The 22,176-nt window shown below is 39.2% G+C and overlaps 1 long non-coding RNA gene across 1 annotated transcript in view; it reads left to right on the top strand.

Annotated features, from left to right (window-relative positions):
* Positions 1-22,176, top strand: part of LOC122791328 — a 1,134,043-nt gene that overhangs the window by 509,198 nt on the left and 602,669 nt on the right. The gene's annotated exons all lie outside the window — the stretch shown is intronic.

Below are 22,176 nucleotides of genomic sequence, written 5' to 3'. Positions count from 1 at the left end.
CATTACACACTTCTCTGGGTGCACACATTAGGGACTGGGAGGAACCAAAAAAAGAGAAAAACCTTGAACTACTCGGATGGCTGTCTGAATGATGGCCCCATAGTTGACGTTTTCTCCAGCTATGGTGAGCAAATGGGCTAAATGGCCATGGTGGGGTTAATGACCAAAAGACTGTGGGGTCCAAGAGTATAAAAAATAATGTATGATGGCTGAAAAGCAAATTCTTCTTGCAATTTAGTGACCCATTTGTTAAGACGCAAATCAGGCCTCAAAAAGAGAGCCTCCATGATCTGAAAGGGTTGCAGATCTCATAGTGAAGGAAGATCCTATAATCACTTCATATGTTTGCATTTTAAAAGTTTGCTTAGCTGAGATGGCAAGCAGAAAAGGACAAAAATGGGTAGAATTTTTGAAATCAGTTTTACAGGCAGTTATGATGAAGGGGAATGTATTCTGTCCCTTATCTAAATGTTATAGCTAATACATGGAAACACAAACACATTGAATGGGTGCAGAAGTTCTTATCTGCTTTAAAACCTATATTTATGTTTCTGTACTTCACACTGACATAATACTGACTTTGTCATTTGTGGTACCTGCTATTACCTATAGAATGCATTCAGGTAGTACCAGTTCTGTCCCACTTGCGTAGTATTAGATATATACCCCACTAGAAGACAGAAATGGGTACAAGTTTGAGTGGTTCTTCATTAGATGGGACATCTCTAATCACTCTGTCTCACATAGTTTGGTAAGTGTATTTGTAATATTTAAATTGTTTATTTAATGTGAATTTGGTAATAAAGTTGTATTAAACTGTCCCACATATAATGATGGCAGAAGAAATGATATAAAAGTAAAGAACCAGTGACTTTAGAGGAAGAGATTGAGAGTGAGATGAATGCGATGCAGTGGTTCAACCTGGAGCTGAAGATGATGAAGCAGAAAACCTTTTAAGACAACTCATTACAGCTGAGTGACACCTACAGGATTTTCTGCTGTTACATCCTACTGACGCCGCCAGGTGTCAAATATTGCTTGTTGATATTTGCACCAATAATTCCAAAACAATGCTGCATACAAAGTATTAAAAGATTTACTCTTAAAGCTTTCAAAATGGAAAACACAAATATATTGATAGCTGACCTCTGTGTAGTGCAGACGGGTCTACATTACACAATCAAAGAGACACTTCTTCGAATATGTAATCATCGACCCCTAAACACCAAAATGCGAAAACCATGAACGGCCAAAACCACAACATTTTTATTAGGGAAAAAATTCATGGGGCCACAGAAACAAGACAAACACTTCAAATGTAATTTAAGTGGGGGGCTTCACCCCCACACCCCCCCTAACTAAATATACCAACTCCTAACTCGCCCTACATTGGGGTAAAGGGTAAACTCTGGGAACGGCCAACTGAATTTTTTTTCCTAGGAAAAAAAATTGCGGTTTTGGCCATTCGTGGTTTTTGCATTTCACTGTTTAGGGGTAAATGATTACATACTCGAAGAAGTGTCTCTTCGATTATGTAATATAGACCCATGCCTGGGCTCAGAGCATGACATGCCTGACTGGTCCTAGTGTGCTTACTTTAATTTAAGAACCATTAAGTGTAGGGAAGAGGTGCTTAAGAAGTTTTTAGAGAACGAAAAAGGGCAGGAGTGGTCTACACTTCCTATGACATCTGTTTGTCACACTAAGCTGGATTTTTCTCACAAAAAGAAAGCTAAACATCTGAATACAGAGTGCCTGATAACTGCCCATCAGTGTCAGATAGTTCATCCTGGCTTGTGATTAAGGGGGAAGAAGACACATTCACAGTCCTGACCATTGACGGAGTGTGTGAATGGCTGATCTGTCTGGTGAGATCTTTCTAGAGTCCACCAAACTATCTTCCCCCTCCATATCTGCTCAACTTGAAGGACTTTGGTATTAGATGGATTTGCAGTCACTTTGCAGACACCAGCTTCTGACTCCTCTGTGAGAACTACAGATACTGAGTGTGGTATCCTCCATATGAGATGGAAACCCTTTACAGGTCAGGCTCAGGCCCTCCACAGGCTTGGCTAATGATGACCAATGCCACACAAAAGAATAAACCCAAGTCTAAACATAAGAGGCTGTTTCCAGCTTGACCCAGCCTAGGCCTTCTGGGTTTCAGCCACTTCAAGTCTTTGTACAGGATGTCATCAGTTTAGATGAGCATCTTGTGGATTTTATGGGATCTAGACAACTACACCCTATCAGGACCCCATAATGATGCCAAAATAAGAGGGATCTTTCCCCTAGGAGCCTTGCGATTCCTATGACTCAGATGGAGATGAGCTGATGCATTGTTGTATCTTTCAGCTTTTCCCAGTTAGGGGTCACCACTGCGGAACTCCTGTCCACTAATGATTGGCAGTAGATTTTTACGCACCGAGTTGCCACCCCTGACACACAACCTTCAACGAAGGTACACCCATTCATGCATGTCTCCACACAGAAGACGCTTTAGCTGAGAATCGAACAGGACACCGTCTTACTGTGAGGCGACAATGCTACCGCAGCACCACCACCGCAGTGAAGATGAAGATGATCTGATATCCATGGATCAAATTTCCTCAGGGTCATATGTCAACTCTGAGCCAGATGAAAATATTGCCCCAGCCTCATCGCCTGGATATTTTTCTTTTAGAGAAACCTTCAAAAAGATGATGGGGCCCTTCAATTGGGATGCTCAGGATTACTCTCAATCTATCAAAAAGCCCGAGAGAATTTCTTAAGCTCTCTGACCACAAACCTCTGGCTATTCCTGTAGCCGTTGGACTCTGGGTGATATTATTCAAGTCACTTCTCTGTAGCCCGACTCCAATGGACTAACACTGGGATTAAAGAAATGGAAAAGAGTGGTCATAAGTTGGTACACCTTTCAAATTTGATGCAAGTATAGCATATGTCGGAAGAACAGCCTGATCATGAATGAAAAGATGTGCAGTTTTGTTCAACGCCTGAAGGGGCATACATAGCTAACTGACTGTTATGTTCGCACATTTCAACTATTCATTAATATATGTGATATAATGGATTCAGTGGTAAAGAAAACAGACTTATGTTTTGCCTCCTGAAAAAGGATTATACACTTTTTTTTTTTCTTTTAGAAGCATGAACCTTGGCTCTGCATGATTGTCACTGTTGAAGTGACAACATGACCCCATATGAAAAATGGGAAAAATAGGTTGTAGATGGATTGAAAAATATACTTTGAATACTGGGTAGTAATTAGTCTAAATATAAGTGATGCTAAATGACATACTGGAAGTATTAGATAAGTAATAGGTAGTAGATGTCTATGTTATACAGAGGACATTTCTAAGACAATATTTTTTGTAATTTATACAGTTAGGAATAGAGTGTTAGGCAAGGCTCCTGTCCACTTTTATTTTTAATTATTGCTTTAGATATGGTTCCTTCAGTCATACTAATTTATAGTGACTTCAGATAATATGAATGCTGTATCACAATGTCTGGGAAATATATCTTAAATAGTAGCTATGAGACTATTTTTATGCTTTACGGAGTGCCTTTGTATCTGATCTATTTTTATAATTTATGTAGTTATGACTGTAGTGTCTGATGTGAGACTGCCTACCTTTCAAGGTTTAATTATTGTTCTAAATCCATTTATTTCAATAAATAATGATATCTAATCAATGTTAAACATGGTTATTTGGTTATTATTAATTAAGGAGATGCTAACTGTCCATAATTAATCTGAGTATCAAGTTAACAGCTGCATGTATTTTACAAATTAGTGATTTTAGTTTAAATGGAAAGAGGGATTAAAGAACTTTTTTCTTAGTAAGATAGATGCTGATCATTTCTGGCTTCTGTAGGATATTTATCTGGATATTTTACAATAAGTAGATTACCTGACACAATTTTATGGGGAAAGAATACAGATGTCATGTCTGTTAAGTGTCCAAACAAAAATTACATATTTTATAGTAAGATATTTTAGCTGAATGAATAGTTTGCTGACTTAATTTATTATGGGCCATCTTAATAACGTTTCTAATGCTACAGGGAGGTGGATTGCTATATGAAAATGACAAATACTTTGGAGTAGGCTTAATGGAAAGATTTTATGTACTCCAGAATTTGCTTGATGCTCTTTCAAAACTCAATAGTGTTGGCTTTGTGTGAAGGGCCACCATTTGTTTAAATGCAGATGAATTCTGCAATAATAGTTTGTCCATGTGGAGAGATGATGGCAGAATAGGAAATACATGGAAAATAAAATGTGTTACCTGTGCTGTATTGTTTTCATAATCAGTAAGTTTGTGGAAACCAGCATGATGTTTTAAAATGGAAATAGATGCAGTTATTTTTGCAATTAATTCAAATGTTTAGATCTGTGCTGTGTTTCATGTATGCGCTGGCAGGTAGACCTGCCAAAAAATCACTCTTAAGAGGAAAAAAAAACACAAAAATGACTCCTTGAAGATATAATGATACATTGATTATTATGGATTTGAGGACTACATAAGAAGTGGGATGTATGGTTGAGCAGAGAACATTTATGGGTGACTTCTGTGTGAGAGTTGCCATTATAGACTGAACTTGGTGGGTGCCTGTTTTGATATGTAGTAATGTTAAATATTTAATGTGCATAATATTTAAATAATTAAGACACCTTTTGAGAATGCTACTAATAGATGATGTTTAGTAAAGGTTCAATATTTATAAAATAGTAAATGATCTGAATATATACATTACATTAAAGAATATATTCAGCTCTTTTAGGCAGTGGAATTGTTTTACTTCAATTTAATGTTAATAGTGATTGTTTTCCTTGATATTCTTACTGGGCAGGCCTGATTAGAGGCTGAAATTATAACATGTTTGACAACATTGCATATAATATTATCGTAAGATTATTGCATTTATAGTCATTATGTTTTCCAGTGACTATTTTAAGAGTGTTATTCTATTTCACTGTTCTTGTTTGATTTTGATTATTCAGTCATTTGATTGGATTTAGTCATGCATGTTTGTAAGGTTTGTTTTTGAAAGAAAAGTTAGTGTGCTTTCAAAATTATTGCAAAACAAATCAGCTACTTGGAATATCAGATTAAAACTAATACTTAAATCCAGCTAGAGAAAGAATGACCTTATGCCTTCTCATACCTCACTTGCTCTGTAGTTCTTTGCTGCTAACTGATGTTATAGCACACAAAATGCATAACATCCTACAACATGCTTCATTGCCAATGCATCATTTAGGGTACAACAGTGTAATAATCTATGGGTGAAATGATTAGCACACAGATTTGAATCTTCACAACTTGCCATGGAACATATGACCCTGTACTGTCTCAGATGTACACAAATGAAAATGCTGGGAAACTTGTATCACTGCCATACTACTGTGTTATTCTTCTTACCACATATCATAAGCTCCTGAGACAGAGAATAAATACATTAGTTGTCTAATTCTAGTCTGTGTCTGTATCTGATCTAAAGTAACCAGATCCATCAACATCTTTTAACAGCTGTTGAGGAAATGTTGGGCAACAGGTGGACTATATGCATACAGAGTAACATGAATACAGTTTCTGTTCCTCTATGTCCTTTCTGTCATCTCTCTTAAATCCTCACTGTCCTACCGCTATTTGGATATGATACAGTTCTTCAGTTTCAGTGGCATCTCATCTATTCACATGTCCAGATTAAATAGGGGCAACATTAGAAACTTTGATTCTTTGAGGGCAGGACCTATACCATGCCCAAGCAGGATCTTCATCCAAAGTGTATATATTTTAATGTAATCAAATCAGAGGTTACCAGACCTAAGAGAAATATAAAAAGATTTTGACAATACTGGATATAACAGCGGCAAGACTCAAAAATACTACCCACATTACTATTTACTCATGTCCATTAGTCTTTACTTCTGTACATATAGTTATCCTTGTTTTCAAACTACCTTTGCTCTGCCATCTTCCTAAGGTATTCTACATACCAGACTTTTATTTTGACCTTTTCATTATATAGTACTGTATACTTACTTCCTGTCTGATAGGATTCTTATGTATAGTACATTCTCTTTCTATAGCCATATGCCACAGATTGCTAGATTAGGTGTAACAACTTGAGAATCACTTATCTGCCATTCCATTATCTTTTACACCTGGAACCTATTACATGTAATTTTTAAATCAAATGCGGGGGTGTTTTTTTTTTTCCTTCAAAGTATTTCTTGACACTGATATATTGCAGTCTAGGTGTATCACTGCTGTGCTATTTGGTATGTGGTATATTTTCTAATTTTGATATACATATCACCAAGAAGGCTATATTGTAGACTATGAGTGGGGTAGACAGTTGTTACTACCATACAAATAAGAAAAGAAAGAGGCCACATATTGTAGCAGCATGATAGAGTGCATAATAACAATAATAAAGTATATATGATGAGTAAAATAATACCATGCGTTTGTATGATATGTATGACACATATGGGTGTGGTGTCAGATATGCATAATATCTTACACTATAGTGGTCAACAGTAGAGAGTACAAGAAAGGTGAGTTACAGACCACAGTCCTAATCCCTCCAGTACAACATATTCCATCCCGCGAATTCAATAAACTCTGTGCAGGCTTTGTGTGAAACTTATATGGAGTTTACTTGTTTGCACGGTGAGCAGCAGCGCTAATTACACACTCATGCTGTGCACTGCATTTAAATGTAAACAAGTGCAGTTTTGTGGCTAGCAACAGTATTGCCAGCCAGAAAGTTGTGCAAGGTAACACAGATAGCAGCAGATATGTAGACCTGTTTACCTACAGGCAAACTAGATCTGTGAGATTTTATTGATTGCTACAATGATTACCAGGGTTAATAATATGGCAATGTATATGGTCCAAACACATTACAGGACAGTGTATGCAGTGCAGAGTATTGTGTAGTCCTATTTTAGGCATTCTGTACAAACGTTATGTAAATGATCCATAATGGTACATGGACTACCATGTAAAATAAACAGTCAGGGGAAGTGTGTTTTTTGAATAGGAGTGCACAGATGAATTGTAGGAATAAACACAGGAATCGAAAACGGGTGAAACATCTTAATGTACAGCAGATGTGGACATGTGAATAAGACAGAGATATAGCAGGAACACAAATCATATATCAACATGATACAGTACAGACTGCACAGTGGAAATGCATATTATGTGATAATCACACAAGGAGACATAACAATGGAGAAAGATGTGTTTGTGATACAAGCATCCTGACATGAACAATAGAGAGGACATCTATCAGGGATGTTATATACAATAGGGGTTACGTTTGAAGCTGTGCAAAATGAGTTGCCTGAATATGATTGTAATGTCAGCAGAGGTCTCCATAAGTGGGACAATTAGTTACAGGCTCATGGACAACAGTAAACAGAAGTACACACAGTCATGGACAATATCAGAATAATACCACCAGTAATCACTTGTCTCTGGCATAACATATGTGATTCTGAGTCATCTTAGGTGGTTCTGCATGAAGACACTTGTACAACTATTATGAGATGTCAGTAGTCTATGAAGGTAATCAAGCACACTGTCCTGATACTGTAGCATCTACTGGAGATATATATTTAAAACACAATCTACACTGTCATGAATGTAACCCATGGCATTAATGTCAAACAGCTATGTATGTATTGTGTGGATCACCGGAACAGGTATCGCACATTTATCTGGTATAACACCTTTATGGGGGTTCTGCACCATCAAACAGTAATGTTTATGCAATGAGAAGAATACCCAGGTATGGCCAATAAGATATGTGGGAGCTCAATGTGGCAAAGATGGCACACTTGACTTGCATATCTCTGGAAGATATGTGGGGAGGTACATGAAGAAGGATGTATTGTACACACGTTATTGGTGTGATGAAGGCTCTGATCTGTGGCAGTATTATGGCCTTTGATGTAGATGTCCTGCACATAATCAGGAGTTGTGTTGCATACAAGGGGGTAGTCACCACTGTGGGCACATGCTGGTGAACATTCAGAATACCATCTACCTCAGTACACAGGTCACATACCACTTGGTCTGCTCATAGTGGTGTGATGCCTACATTATCATTGGGTTCTGCATTTGTTTTCATAATGCACCTCTCTGGACTGTTTGAAGAGACACATGACTGAACTGTCAGATTATGTGTCCCAGGCAGGTATGACCCTAGCCCTAAGCAGCAGTCTCCCTTCACCCAGGATGTACCACGATATAAACAAAATTGATGGACTTCAACATTTGGCTTAGCTACTGGTGATATATATCTAAAACACAATCTACACTGTCATGAATGTAACCCATGGCCCATTATTTTTCAGCCTGGGCTTACACGGTCGACAAACCACACTGCTTTGCCAGGAATGGTCTGAACCTGTGTCCTTCAGGCTCTTGGATACTGGCAAAAGTGCTTGCCTCCCCCATAGTGCCTTTGTTAGGCAATGTAAAAGCAACAAGATTTCTGACATAACATCAACTCCCACTGGAGGCAAACTCAGAGTTCTGGTGTTTAATGCTAGGAGTCTAAACATGAAACAGTACTAGAAGAGGCCCCACCGGTCATACAACAAAGCATACCTGACACCAGTCCCCTCCCTAGTATCTCTAGACATCAAGTCATATCTGAACTCTCAAAAGCTAAAAACCTCAACAGTACCAGATAACATCCCAGGTTGCTTACTAAACAATCTAAAACAGGACCTAGCAGACTACATTAGTGTCCTCTTTAACCATAGCCTGAGAACTGGCTTTGTTCAATTAGAGTAGAAAACAGCAGCAGTAATCCCCTTGCACAAAAGGGGACCATCAATCAATCCTGGGAACTATAGACCTATAAGTCTAACCAGTCTCATCTGCAAGGCAACCAATTTTGCTTCATTAAGGGTAGATCATGCTTATTAAACGTAGTAGACTTTTTTTAGAAAGTCACCAAAGGCCTGGATGAAAATAAGACCGTGCATACTACCTATCTTGATTTGGCCAAATATTTTGACACAATCCCCCACTCTTATATCATTGAGAAACTCTCCCAGCTGGGGATTAACCCTTACATCACTAGCTGGTTTGCTAATTGGCTCACTGACAGGATACACATTGTCAGAGTTGGTGACTCAACCTCTACAATGGAGCTGTCACCAGTGGTGTACCACAAGGATCTGTGCTGTTCTGAATTTCTCAGAAGTCCAGGCTAAAGTATACAGCCTTTGGCTTACCAGGTTTGCCGATTGCAAATTGTGTGCAATCATGGAGACCACCAGTGATGTAAACATGTTACGGGGGGCTAACACAGAGAAGTGATTGGTGACAAAGCTACATGGTCTGAAAATAAATACAAAAAAGAGGCATTATTTTTGCTTTTTTGCAAAATGGAATTCCCTGCTAATTATAGCATTTACAACACACTTAAGCTCAAATCCAGCGTGCATGACCTGGGAATACAGCTAGATAGCAATCTGAACTTCTACTACCACGTTTCCACAGTTCAAAGAAAGCCTTCTACATTGTGTACCTCATAAGTCAGGCCATTGTATCCAGGTCTGAGAATGTTATAACACCACTATATTCGACCCTCATGAGAACACTAATCGAGTACAATATTCCCTTTTGCATGTACCTCACTAGACACCTGCAGCACCTGGAGAGACCAGCAAGAAAGTACAAGTCCTGGAAAACATGCCATGATGTACATGGAGAGACTGAAAGCCATGTCACTATACTTTGTATCGTATTTGGTGAGGTGACTTGTGCTTGGCCTACAGGCCAGTCTCTGACCCCACCCTGATGCAAATCCTGCACATCCGTTAATCTAATGGCACAAGAGTCTTTTGCTTTAGAAATCTTAGCCTGTGACATTAACAGAACATGCTTGAGAGACAGCTATAGCTGATGACATCAGCAGAGTCTGTTGAGAGGAAGTTGGTAATAGCAGTGTCCAACATGCTGGTGTAAAATGCTCTCTCTAATGTCAAGCAAGTGCACAAATATATACGCACACACACACCAGTTGACTGCAGTGAGAACTGAACCCCTGCCTAAGTACACTGACTTGAGACCTCCACATTTAACGCAAGCACCACAACACAAGTCTGACTTGGAGAGTGTTGGACAACACTTTATAAGTGATCACATCAGCAGTGTCTGATGAGAGGAATATGGTAATAGCAGTGTCCAACATTTTGGTGTGAAATGCTGTCTCTAATGTCAAGCACGTATAAACACACACACACACACACACACACACACACACACACACACACACACACACACACACACACACACACACACACACACACACACACACACCAGATGACTACAGTGAGAACAGAACCCCTACCTAAGTACATAGATTAGAGAAGTCAGTACTTTACACAAGTGCTATGACACAAATATGACTTTTGTAACACTGCAGCACAATTTATAGTGGATGATATCATCACTGTATGTTTGAGAAAAGAAGTTGAGAGGCTTGCATGAACTGGATGTGTAGGCATTTCCAGATTTAAAAATATTGGTACTCCATGGGATTGTAGTGACTGCAGCATACACAACTATGCTCTTCTGACTAGATACACATACACACACACACACACACACACACACACACACACACACACACACACACACACACCAATTGACAGTTATGAGAGCAGAACCCCTACCTAAGTACATCAGTTAGAGAACTCATTAATTTATGCAAGCACCACGGCACATGTCTGACATTTATAAGGCTGCAGGACAATTTATAGTAGATTACATCATTATTGCATGTTTAAGAGAAGATGCTGGGAAGCCTGCCTGAAATGCATAGCTAGCTATGTACAACTGTGAATATTTTAAAGTTCTGCATATTAATAAATTAATGTTTATGCAATGTGTAGTATCTGCTATTGTGTTTCCAATGTTCAGATATACTTTGAGACAGTTTTACAAACTATATGCAAACAACTGTCCATATTAGTACAACTACTGGAAAATATGATGTGCATGGTATATAAGAAAGCATCTGTTATTTATTTCTGTTGTGTAGTTGATATATTTGAGAAGAAGGACTGAGAGACCAAGTTTGCAGTGCATAGCGGGAGGTAACAGATGGCAGTGTAAGTACGTCTTGTTTACTTAAAACGTGCATTCCCTTTGTTTCTGTTTTTACATGTACTTTCATGGGATGAAGATGACATGTTCAGTAAACATAAGGAATACATGCTGTAATGCACTTTCTGTAGCATACCATCAAGCAGATAGGTTGTGTGATTGATGGCAAAGTGTTTGTGTATGTGAGATACACATTTATACTGCTTTTCCTATTTGCGCATGGTTACACACCAAGAATATGCAAGCCTTAGTGATGAGATTCTGAGAGTTCTGAATACTCAAGGAATGAAATATACCCTCTGCCACAGAGTCAGCATTGACAGATTTAATTTGAATCTCAGATAATATTGTGTTCAAATGCAGGCGTATCTAATAGTTTTACTTTTGTATTTAGGTTCATAGGTTCATACTAGGCTATCTGCCCTAGGGCATTTATAAGCCTAGCCAGAGTGTGTTTGGCTTTCGCCACCCATTTTAAATTAATTTTGCTATGCCCTTTTTCGAGGTTAGTATACTGTGCCTCTGTCTAACAGTGACACGGAAGTGATACCCGGGGTAAACCTACGATCTCCCATCCACTCATCAAGATTCCTCTTGAAGAGAGTCAATGAGGGAATTAAATAATTCTTTATTTTACTTTTACTGTGTGTTACCTTTGTGCAGTGTGTGTAAGCAGCTTTGCATGGAGGTAACCACAGCAAGGAAAAGCTATTCACAGTCACTTGGCATTGGTGTGAGATGCCAAACTCTACACAAACACAGAAGACAAAAAGTGAAGGGCTCCATAGCTTTTTTCTTTTCTTATCTCTGGTATGTGATTCTATTTTTTACCAGAGTAAAGATGTTAAAAAATGGGTTGGATAGGAAAGTGGTGAAATAGGGGCAAGCAGGGGGAAGAACAAAGGGAAAGAAAAATAGGAATGTGCAGGAGGGGAGGTAGGAAAGTACCATAGCTATCCATGTTTTCAACAGTGTAACATGAAAATGTCAGAATATTAGCTGAATTCGGACTTTCACCTCAACAAAAAGTGGTAACAACAATGTAATCATGTTGTATAGCCAATTAGACCAAGTCACCTGTGTCAAGAAGATTTGTGTGAAGTGGAGAGCTGTGTATGGGATGATATTTTTATTGTGGGACAGGTACACATTTTTTACTTCACTAAGAGAGGAATATTGGGTAAGGGACTTTGGTATTCCTGGGGCAGGTGAGTAGCATAGGTGAGGAAGCAGATGCAAACAAACAAGACATACAAGACAAGACACAGGGATGGTGAGGGACACAAATGTTTGGGGGACACTATGATTGGGGTTAGGGAGGGACAACAGAGGCTCATGCCTGTCAAACATGGGGACAGTGAGAATCTAGTCCTCACTCGAAGGACTGCCATTACCGTCCCCTTACTCCACTGGTTGCTGGAGTGCTTGATGTTTCCTCCTATGTACCATGAGGAAGAGCAGACTCTTAAACTAGCATAGGCATGCACCAGTGGTGGTGTGCATGACCCTACGCACCAACCCTGTCATCTCCTGGCAGGTGATAAAATCCCTACCTCAACTAGTAATACCAGAGGGTACCGCAGCACTAGCTGCTGGGGGTAGTGCTACCTGAGGGTGCAGGTAGTACAGAGGAGGCAGAGGCAGTACTGACAGGTTGGGTCCCATATGTGCTGGGCATCAGTGCCGGAGCTGGTGGAGCAGGGGCAGGGTGAGCCACTGGGGCTGGCCTACCTCCCTGTGCTGTAAAGCATTTTGTGATTTGACAGAGATGGGTGACATGGAAATGTTTTGACAACACATAGAAAAACAAAGAGATAAGGGTTGGGGTGAGAGAGAAAAAAAAGAGAGAACATGTACTACCATCAATGCGTTATCATGATAATAACAGTGTTTTATCTGAACTTTTACATTTAAATATACTTCTTAATAACTGCAAACTATACTTAAGGATTGCAAAAAGTAATCCTTACAATGTGCAGATATTGCACATATGCTTGACCCAGTCATACAGATTAAGTTAACGGCAGGGCATTTATGCCACTTGTGTAGAAATTAATGTACGCAATATTTTTATAGGCTTGTACTATTTTACACTTGCTACTTGTGGTATTTGAACCCACAATGTCTGACTACAATCTTACACTTGACTCCTAAAGTTGGTTGGGCTACAGACTGAGGCATGCATTCCTGCTTTTACAATTAAGATATGTATGCTTACTTTACTACAACTATATAGAAAAGAAATGTTTAATTTAAAAGCTACCAATAATACTTCTCTTGTGCTGCATATATATCCCTTGATTCCCTCTCTAGATACTCAGCATGCAGTTCTCTATTCACAGTTATTTTGGTATTATCTGTAAAATAAACAGAAGAGAACAAGCAAAGAGCATTTATGCATACCAGTCTTGCCTATATGTAGCTTTCTATGTACTATAAATTCTCTTTATTAGTATACTTACACAACTGAACTCATCCATCCACTGGTTGATTGTATCCCTCCTGTACCTTGTTAGGTGATTAAAGTAATGTAGACAATTTTCTCCAGTGTATGAAATGCCAGTCACACTGGAGACAGCTTTGGCTAGACTCCTCCAAGCCTCAGAACTTGTACTTGGAGCCGGTATAGTCTTACTAAAAAAGCCTTTGTCCGTGGTGCTTTCCAAGGAGTCCATTAAAGATTATAGACTCCTCAACACCTCACCTTTATGCCTTAAATTGGAAACATTCCCTTATAACACCAGACATGTCCAAGCAGAGAGAACAGCATTAGCTGATAATGATTTCCCTCCAGTTTCTTTATTTCATTTACTGGTAGTGTGCAAACCTGAACAGTAGTGCAACCACGTTTGCATGACAAAGTGGAGAGCAACAGTGCCAAACAGAAAGGAAAACATTTTTTTTTAATGGGAAGGTTAATAAGACAGTTGGTATAGTTTGAGGGTTGTTTGCTGCTGGAATTGTTAGGTGATTTTACTTTGCAGACCTGTATTGATGGTGTACATTTCATGACCTGACACGTTTTTACTTTGGCTTTTTACAGTGATAAAACTGATTTTTACAATGTGGGATTTAACCCTATGCATAAGAGACAAAGCATTTTGTACCAAAGCGGTGATTTTACATCTTTGCCACAAAAGAAGTGCAGGAGTTCCACCCTGTAGCACAGTACCCTGAAGTACTGTTTGCCATAGACTGTACACATATACATATCAAGGCACCAACTGGGGAGCATGGAAGGGTGTACATAAATAGAAAAGGTATCAACTCCATTAACTGCTAAGTCCTGTGTAATGCTAAGGAAATCATCTTGAATGTGTATGGTGACAACCCAGGCAGTTACCATGACTCGCATATCCGGCACAACTCCCAATTGTATGAGATGTTTACTAGGGGTGATATCCCACAGAGTCATTTACTGGGGAATACATGTTATGCACTGGAACCATGGCTGATGACACCTGTGACACCCCATCTCTGGGCCAGTAATCAAGTAGCTTCATTCCTCACTACTGGCACATGTGGGGAATGTTCACTGGGAGAATAAAATGTACACACACAGTATCTCCAGATGCAGCTGTTTGCATCAAGCACAATTTCCCTTAAGAGCATACAGGGAACATGGTCAGTCCAGGAACTGGTTCTTCTGTCTTTCTCCAGATCCCCAGTAAGACTCCCCACTGGCACAGATATAAAGTTGCGTCCTTAAGCCAGGGTTCCAAGCCAAGTCCTCCACCATTCTCTGTCCAAAGAGTGCTTTTTGCCCCTGCCCAAGTAACTGACACACACTGTTTGAGATTTGATTTGCGCACACACACACACACACACACACACACACACACACACACACACACACACACACCTGGGAAAGGCTGGCACAGGTTTACTATCTATGCCCCCTTTTGCCCAGACTATAAGGTCATTATTGCTGCCACCAGAACCCTTCACCAACTACTTTAACACCCTTAACAAAGGCTGCCCAATTTTACTGTGTAATATTAATACTAATATAAATGGTAGTTTGACCAAGAGCAAGGCTATTAGAAGTTGCCAACACAGTGTCACCAAATAAATATGCAAATACTCTTAAAACTTAAATATCTCTACAAAGATCTGCCTCAGTGAATGGTTTAAATATATTTAATAATAAATAATAAAAGAACAAGACAATGTTAAATATCTGTTCACAGTGACATCACAGTTCAAAATCACAGGAAATATTTAAAATAACATTGAAGGACAGACCCAGACAAATAGAGGAAAACAATATGTAAACTAAGCTTCACTATATTCCTTGCTGAATCTAAGAGAATTATACTATTCCCTAATAACTTACTTTGACAAGACCAGATGAAATACGTGAGCAGTCTGTCTAGTCGGGTCCCAAGCAGAATATTCTGTCTCACTAAGAGACTTCTCAAAATGATATCTAAAATATTACTTCTAGGATAGCTTGCAGAATATCACTTCTGGTCATCTGACTTCTAGTTCTCATGCAAACCCCCACTGCTGGAAGCTGGCAGGATTTAGCACCTACTTGTAAAAATACACACATAACAGCTTTTGCTCAGATCTGTGGCGGGTGCTGGAAGTCATAAAACAATTTCATACCTCCATGCTTCCAGAGTAGTAATTAGTTTACCCCAAAGACAATACAGAAAGTTTCCTAGTACTTCACCGCAAAGACAATGCAGAAAGTTTCCTAGTACAGACTTTTCGTCTCTGGCTGCATTGAAACCTGTGAGATAGCATATTTATGGCCTAGCCCATAAAGTGATTTAATTTTTGATATATTTTAGAGTTTGCTGGACTGAGGTTAACCTCCTGTTTTCAAGTTTCCTCTGTTAAAACTTATATATTTAAACAGTTACAATAGCATGTACATTTCTCTTCTCTCCAGTAGGGCACACAATTGATACATTTTAAAGAGAAGCACTTTGCAAATACATTTTTAATACAAACATCTGTACAAATTAGTTTGACATACATTTCTAATACATTTGTAACACAAGCATCTTGTATAAATCAATTTGATATTCAGAAATTACATATAATTTACAGAATTCCAGCTAGCCGTGCTTGGCAGTACCTCGTATTGTCACAATGCCCTTCAGAAATTCACACACACAAATGGAAGAATGCTATAATGAGGCAAATTCTCAAATCAAAAATGTCATACAGCATATGTTTGGGTTGCTGAAGTTGTGGTTCCAATGCCTAGATACATCTGGGGGACCCTTGCAGTACAATCCACATACATATAATGAAATCTTCACCATCTATGCCATGCCTCACAACATCATCCTGAGAACATAGCTTGTGCAGGAGCAACAAGAGGAAGGGTCACACACCTCACCACAACTGGCAATGTCACCACAGTCATATGCAGGTGAGGAGTCAGAAGGGGAACCAGCAGCTGCTGTGGGTGTAGGCAGATGTAAATGTGCTCAGTATGCCCTCACATTGGCTAATAGGCAATGTATAGCACAGTCACTTACCACTTAAGGGGCTAAAGCCCTCATCTTATACATACACACGCACACACACACACACACACACATATATATATATATATATATATATATATATATATATATATATATATATACAGTAACATCGATGCCAGGCAATGATTATAACCTTTACCCACCCATGTAATGGCTGTGTACTCCTAGCATTAGACAGACTCATCCCTGAACTAAAACTATAGCAACTGCTGGATTTACAGTGTAAATGTTAAACCTGGAATATTAAAATGTGTAGTAATACAAATGAAGGGCATATACTTGCATACTGTTATTCAGTAATGTAAGTATGTGAAAGTTGCTCGATTTATACAGCAGTGACTTCAACATGTGACAGCAGAGACATATGTGAAGACATGTGTCCACTATTAAATAACAGGCCTCAGGCATCACAAATTCACACATTCATACCTCTCAAAAGTACTGATGGTCACCAAATGTCCTCAGTTTGACCTCATACTTTTGTACTGGAAAATCATTAAAGAGAGAAATTAGAAATTAATGATGCACATTTTGGTTTCAGACTTTATATCCTAGAGATATTAGAAATATTTTGGAAATTCTATGAAAGTCTGTATAAAGCCGAGAAATATGAAAATCAAGAAATGATAACAAGTGGAAATGTGTATGGAAGAATTAAATATGCCAAGGTTACAGATAGATGAGGCTCAATTACTATTGGTTAGCATAGGAGGAGAGGGGATAAAAATTGTGATGTATAACCAACCTGCAGAAAAGGCCTGTCAGGAATAGATGGTATTCCTGTAGAATTTGGAAACTAGGAGGGAAAATAGTGATGCAATATCTGTTTGATTCTATCAGCTGTCTGACTTTGTAAGACCAAAATATTTAAGAAGTCTCCATATTGTTCAACTTTTGTCCAACTTTTATTTATGACTTCATCCAACTTTGTTGCTGTAAGAGTGTAGGAGGCATGTATCCATTACAAGAACCTGCAGGAAAGCTGCAGAATTAGCAAACCAGCATCACAAGCACAAATATACTAAATCAGCTATGTACACTGAACATCAGGCACAAAGCTTATGTATCCCTGAATCCAGAAGATAGAAAACAAGGATAGAGCTCAGTTATTATCACTTACACAGGAAACTGTGTGTGTGTGTGTGTGTGTGTGTGTGTGTGTGTGTGTGTGTGTGTGTCTGGGGGGGGGTCAGCAAGCCTAGGCTGATGCAAAAGGTGAGTGAGTGCATGTGAGTAAGGAAGTGAAACAAGCAGACATTTGCATAAAGTATGGCTACTGAGACAGAATGAGCGTTAAGCCTCATAACTGAACCATGTAACTGCAATGTGTTTCTCTATGGGTATTCCAGGTGAAATTGGTGTGTGAGTCTCTCAAAAACACAGCCAAGCTCTGTGCTAACTCTCCATCCTGGTATGTCAGACAGGTGTGAGTATGGTAGAGGTGGCAGTTTGTCGTCATCATACCCAACCACTAGAACTGGCTCTGTCAAGAGTTGCACTGACATGTCCATGTCCATGCCCATGGCCAGATGCACTGCTGTTAACTGAACATGACTGATGTTTGCTGGATGAGCTCTTCTTATGAGTACACCTAATGCCACGAACCTATGGCCTGCCACATCATGTTGTGGACACCTCGACCACTGATGAAGCATTAGAAGTAGTGCCACTATGGCAGCATTATCAGGCATGGTGACATTGGCAAATATCAGATGATATGGCTGACATATGCCCACATGGATGTCATCCTTCTCTCAGCTGATGTTCCATCACAGGCACTGTGCATTCCAATGTATTATTCATCTGATCCATTGAATCAGCATCATGGTGGAAGCAGTCACACTTGTCAGCCTGTGCCACATCTACAACCCTAAGTCTTTCTTTGGAGGCCCTCTTGGAACATGTATTTGCCTCCATGATAGCCCTAAACATATGTCGAGTGGCACAGAAAGACCCACCTATATTAGGTGGGGAATAGATAACAGGTCTCCTCTGAGAAACCCTAACAAGCCTCCTGCATGGCACCTCACCCACACTTTGAGTAAGGCCAGAGTCAATAAGCACTGAAGCTGCTGTAACCACACTACCCTGATCGAGTGTCTTACTCTCCACATGTCCAATATCTGAGGGCTGACTGGAATGGGATAGTGTAGGCCTACTGGCTGTGTCCAGTGGAGTTACAGGGGATGGCTGAATGTCAAACTCAGTGTCAGATTTAACCTCTGCACCCCCTGACTGTGTCTCTGTTTGCCCACCACCATAATCATCAGAGTCTGCCGATACTCTGACATCAGGTGGTAAGAGCCCTATAGTTCCACTGTTTGTTTTACCATGTGCGGATGACTCCACACTTCCTAGGGAGGATGGTCCTGGAAGAAGTTAAGCAAAAGGTAAGGACACCATCATCACAGTTAGTAACACAGGGATAAAAAATGTATTGCCCTTTATATGTTCATAACAATGCATTTAACAAAAACTTGGATGACACTTCAGTGCCAAGTCCAGGTGTAAAGAACCAGAATGTGTTGTTAATTGCATCAAACTATAACAAGCCCCCCCCCCACAAAAAAAATGTTAAACTTAAGCATTGTTGTCAATATTTTACTATACAAGAAATATTGAACAACTGTTATAGGTAAGCCTACCTGGAAGCTCCTCCCTGGATATACTCATCGTCCCTGAAACAGCAACACCAGCATCAATCTCATGCTATTGTACACTTTCCACTGAGCTTTCTGGATCCCTGATAGTGGACAGGAGGTCTTCATTTGGTTGCAGTGGTGACTGTAGAAGCCCTCCCATCTGTCCACAGGGTACTGCAGCTTCTCTCCTCCAGGCCAATAAAATCATGTTCCTGGCCCTATGATGCACCTGATTGTGTGTCCTGCTGTGGCCCCAACAGCATCAACATTGTTCACAATCTGCCGCCAAATTTGCATTCTTCTCTACATATCCCCTTGGCCTCTCTCAAGCAGAAGCCACCATGCCTCCTAAATTCCTGGGCAATGACATCATTCTCAGGGTCACTGAAGGGGGGTTTGCAGGGATTGGGACACCTATCTGTCATAGTCCTAAATGACATAAAACACAAAAGAAGGATAATACATGTAAATATCAGATAAATAAAAGTCCTGCTTAGATCTAAAAAAAAAAAAAAAAAAACAGCCAGCACTCAACTGGAGCAAATATCTAGTTTTAATGTACAAAAAACAGACCAGTTTCAGCCCACAGTGGACCAAAAACAGTCTGTTTTTGTACATTAAAACTAGATATTTGCTCCAGTTGAGTGCTGACTGTTTTGTTTTTTGATATTGCCTTTTGAGCCTGTGCACCTGCCATCCTTGCAGAGGTTTTGGTTTGGGGAACTGCTTAGATATACACATAAGTAGTAGTTTTTCAATATTACCCACTGGAGTAACAAAAAGCTTTCAAGATATTCAAATATTAAAAAAAGGATTTATGTGGTTGTAGCATATCATAGTAACACACAAAGCAAGGTTGGATCCAAAACAAGGGGAGTAACAATAGCAAAGCAAACCTCTGTACAAACAATTTTGTTTGTGCCAACACAGAAATGGAACTTGGCTCCCCCACCCCCAAAACAACAGGCGAATGACATTTTGCTACCAAACAAAGGAATAAAACATCAGTGAACTGTTATAAATCCTATCAAAGAAACTGTTCTGAAAACGTGTACACATTTACCACAGAACATTCATTATTATTCAATTGTCAGTCACCTCTACCTGTGGTCAGCACTCACCTAGAGGTATTTATGGGCCATCCTGGAAGGCTAACACTCCTTTGTGATTAACAATATAGGACATTTACATATCACTGAAATAACAATCGAATTGTGTAAAGAGAAACAGTTGCAACATTAACACTTGTGATGAAATTTAATAAGGCTGTGTATCTGAGAAAATAAAATGCCCTGACAAAAATGTTTATGCCATCAGTAAACTTCTAAGAACTACATACAGATAAAAATGCATACATAAAAATATTTTTCTAAGTGACAGCTGAGCATATCCAGTATATAACTGAAAATGTAATCATACCATATCAAGATCAGTACTGTTCCTTACAGATAACTTCAAAGTAATTGCAATCTTCTTTGTTATCCATATTACCAAGTCCCCTCACCTTCAGATGTCCTAGCTACATGGTTCCCTTTTTATAATGTAGATTCAGGCCTGTGAGCATGGTGAAGATGCAAATGAGGTGTGAACTCAGTAGAATTGCTGAATCCCAAATTTTTGGCTCAGTGTAACAGATGTAAACATAGTGAAGGCACTCCACTAGTCTTTGTTGCTAATGGATTACAACTGAGAGTAATTACTGGTAGGGAGAAGGAAAAACACAACATCAATTCAGACTCCCTTGCCTCCAGTGGGTGTATCAGTCAGGGTAGACTTACAAAGTGTAGAAGTAATTCTATCAAGGTTTTAAATGTAATTAAGCAGCACACATTTCACATTTTCTGTTCAGTAACATCCAGCCTCACCTGCATTTGTTGAGAATTGTATATTATTGCCATTTAATATCCTCACACATTTTAAGGACAATGATACAAAATGCCTTACAGGCTGCATGTTTGAGATTACTGGTCAGATAAGAGAAGCACGAGCAACATACATTTAGATAAAACAGAGCTGCATGTCTGCAAGCAATACCCATAAATAGTTGCGTGATCTTTCATTGCACTACATCTGTAATTAATACATATAGAAACAACTCAGAAGTGTACAACTGTCATATCTGTTGATAATATGGTAGATGATCTTGCACTTGCTTGTGTGCACAATGATTTTCATTCTCTGTTCCAAAGCTGTTTCTGTGGCAAAGAAGGATAAGACACCCTTACTGTGTTTGAAGGTTCATTGGTGTGAGAGTTCAAATCCAGACCTGTGTAAAAAATCTCATGTGTACTAACATATATTTTGAGTGTTGTTTACTTTATAGAGTTTTCTTTTATTTTAATGTCAGTATTTGAGCAGTTTGTGGCTTAGTGCAAACACAGGAAATGGATAAACAAATGTCATGTAAAGTACTTCTTTGATAACCAATACATCAACTACACCTGTGAATTATTTATGTGTAGACTTTCTGCTAAACACGTTGATCCACACAGCATATACTATCTGTAGATCAGGGTTCAAGTCCCACCTTTGTCTATGAAGGGTGAAACCTAATAAACACTACTCACAAGGCTAAAATCCTTTTGCTTGTTTTGTTTGCTTGATGCTTACCATCATACAAGTTTGGAGTAATGGCCCACACACAAAGCAGACAGAATACCTGCAGACAGAATGTATGCATTCTTAAGTTCAAAAAGGATACATTGTTGCATTACTTGCTTTCAATCGTGCAACACTTCTTAGCAATGTTGCACAGCAGTAAGTAACCTTTCCCAACACCTGCAGAAAGGAAATGGACAGTAGGCAATTACAAAAGGGATGCATTCTATCATTTCTGCTGGACCCCATGCAGACACACTAAGCAGTGTTACATGA

The sequence above is a fragment of the Protopterus annectens genome, chromosome 17.part0 (assembly GCF_019279795.1).
Source record: "Protopterus annectens isolate FY-2018-M chromosome 17.part0, PAN1.0, whole genome shotgun sequence".
NCBI lineage: Eukaryota > Metazoa > Chordata > Ceratodontiformes > Protopteridae > Protopterus > Protopterus annectens.
The sequence above is the reverse complement of the archived record's forward strand: the minus strand, read 5'-3'. Positions and strand labels throughout refer to the sequence as shown.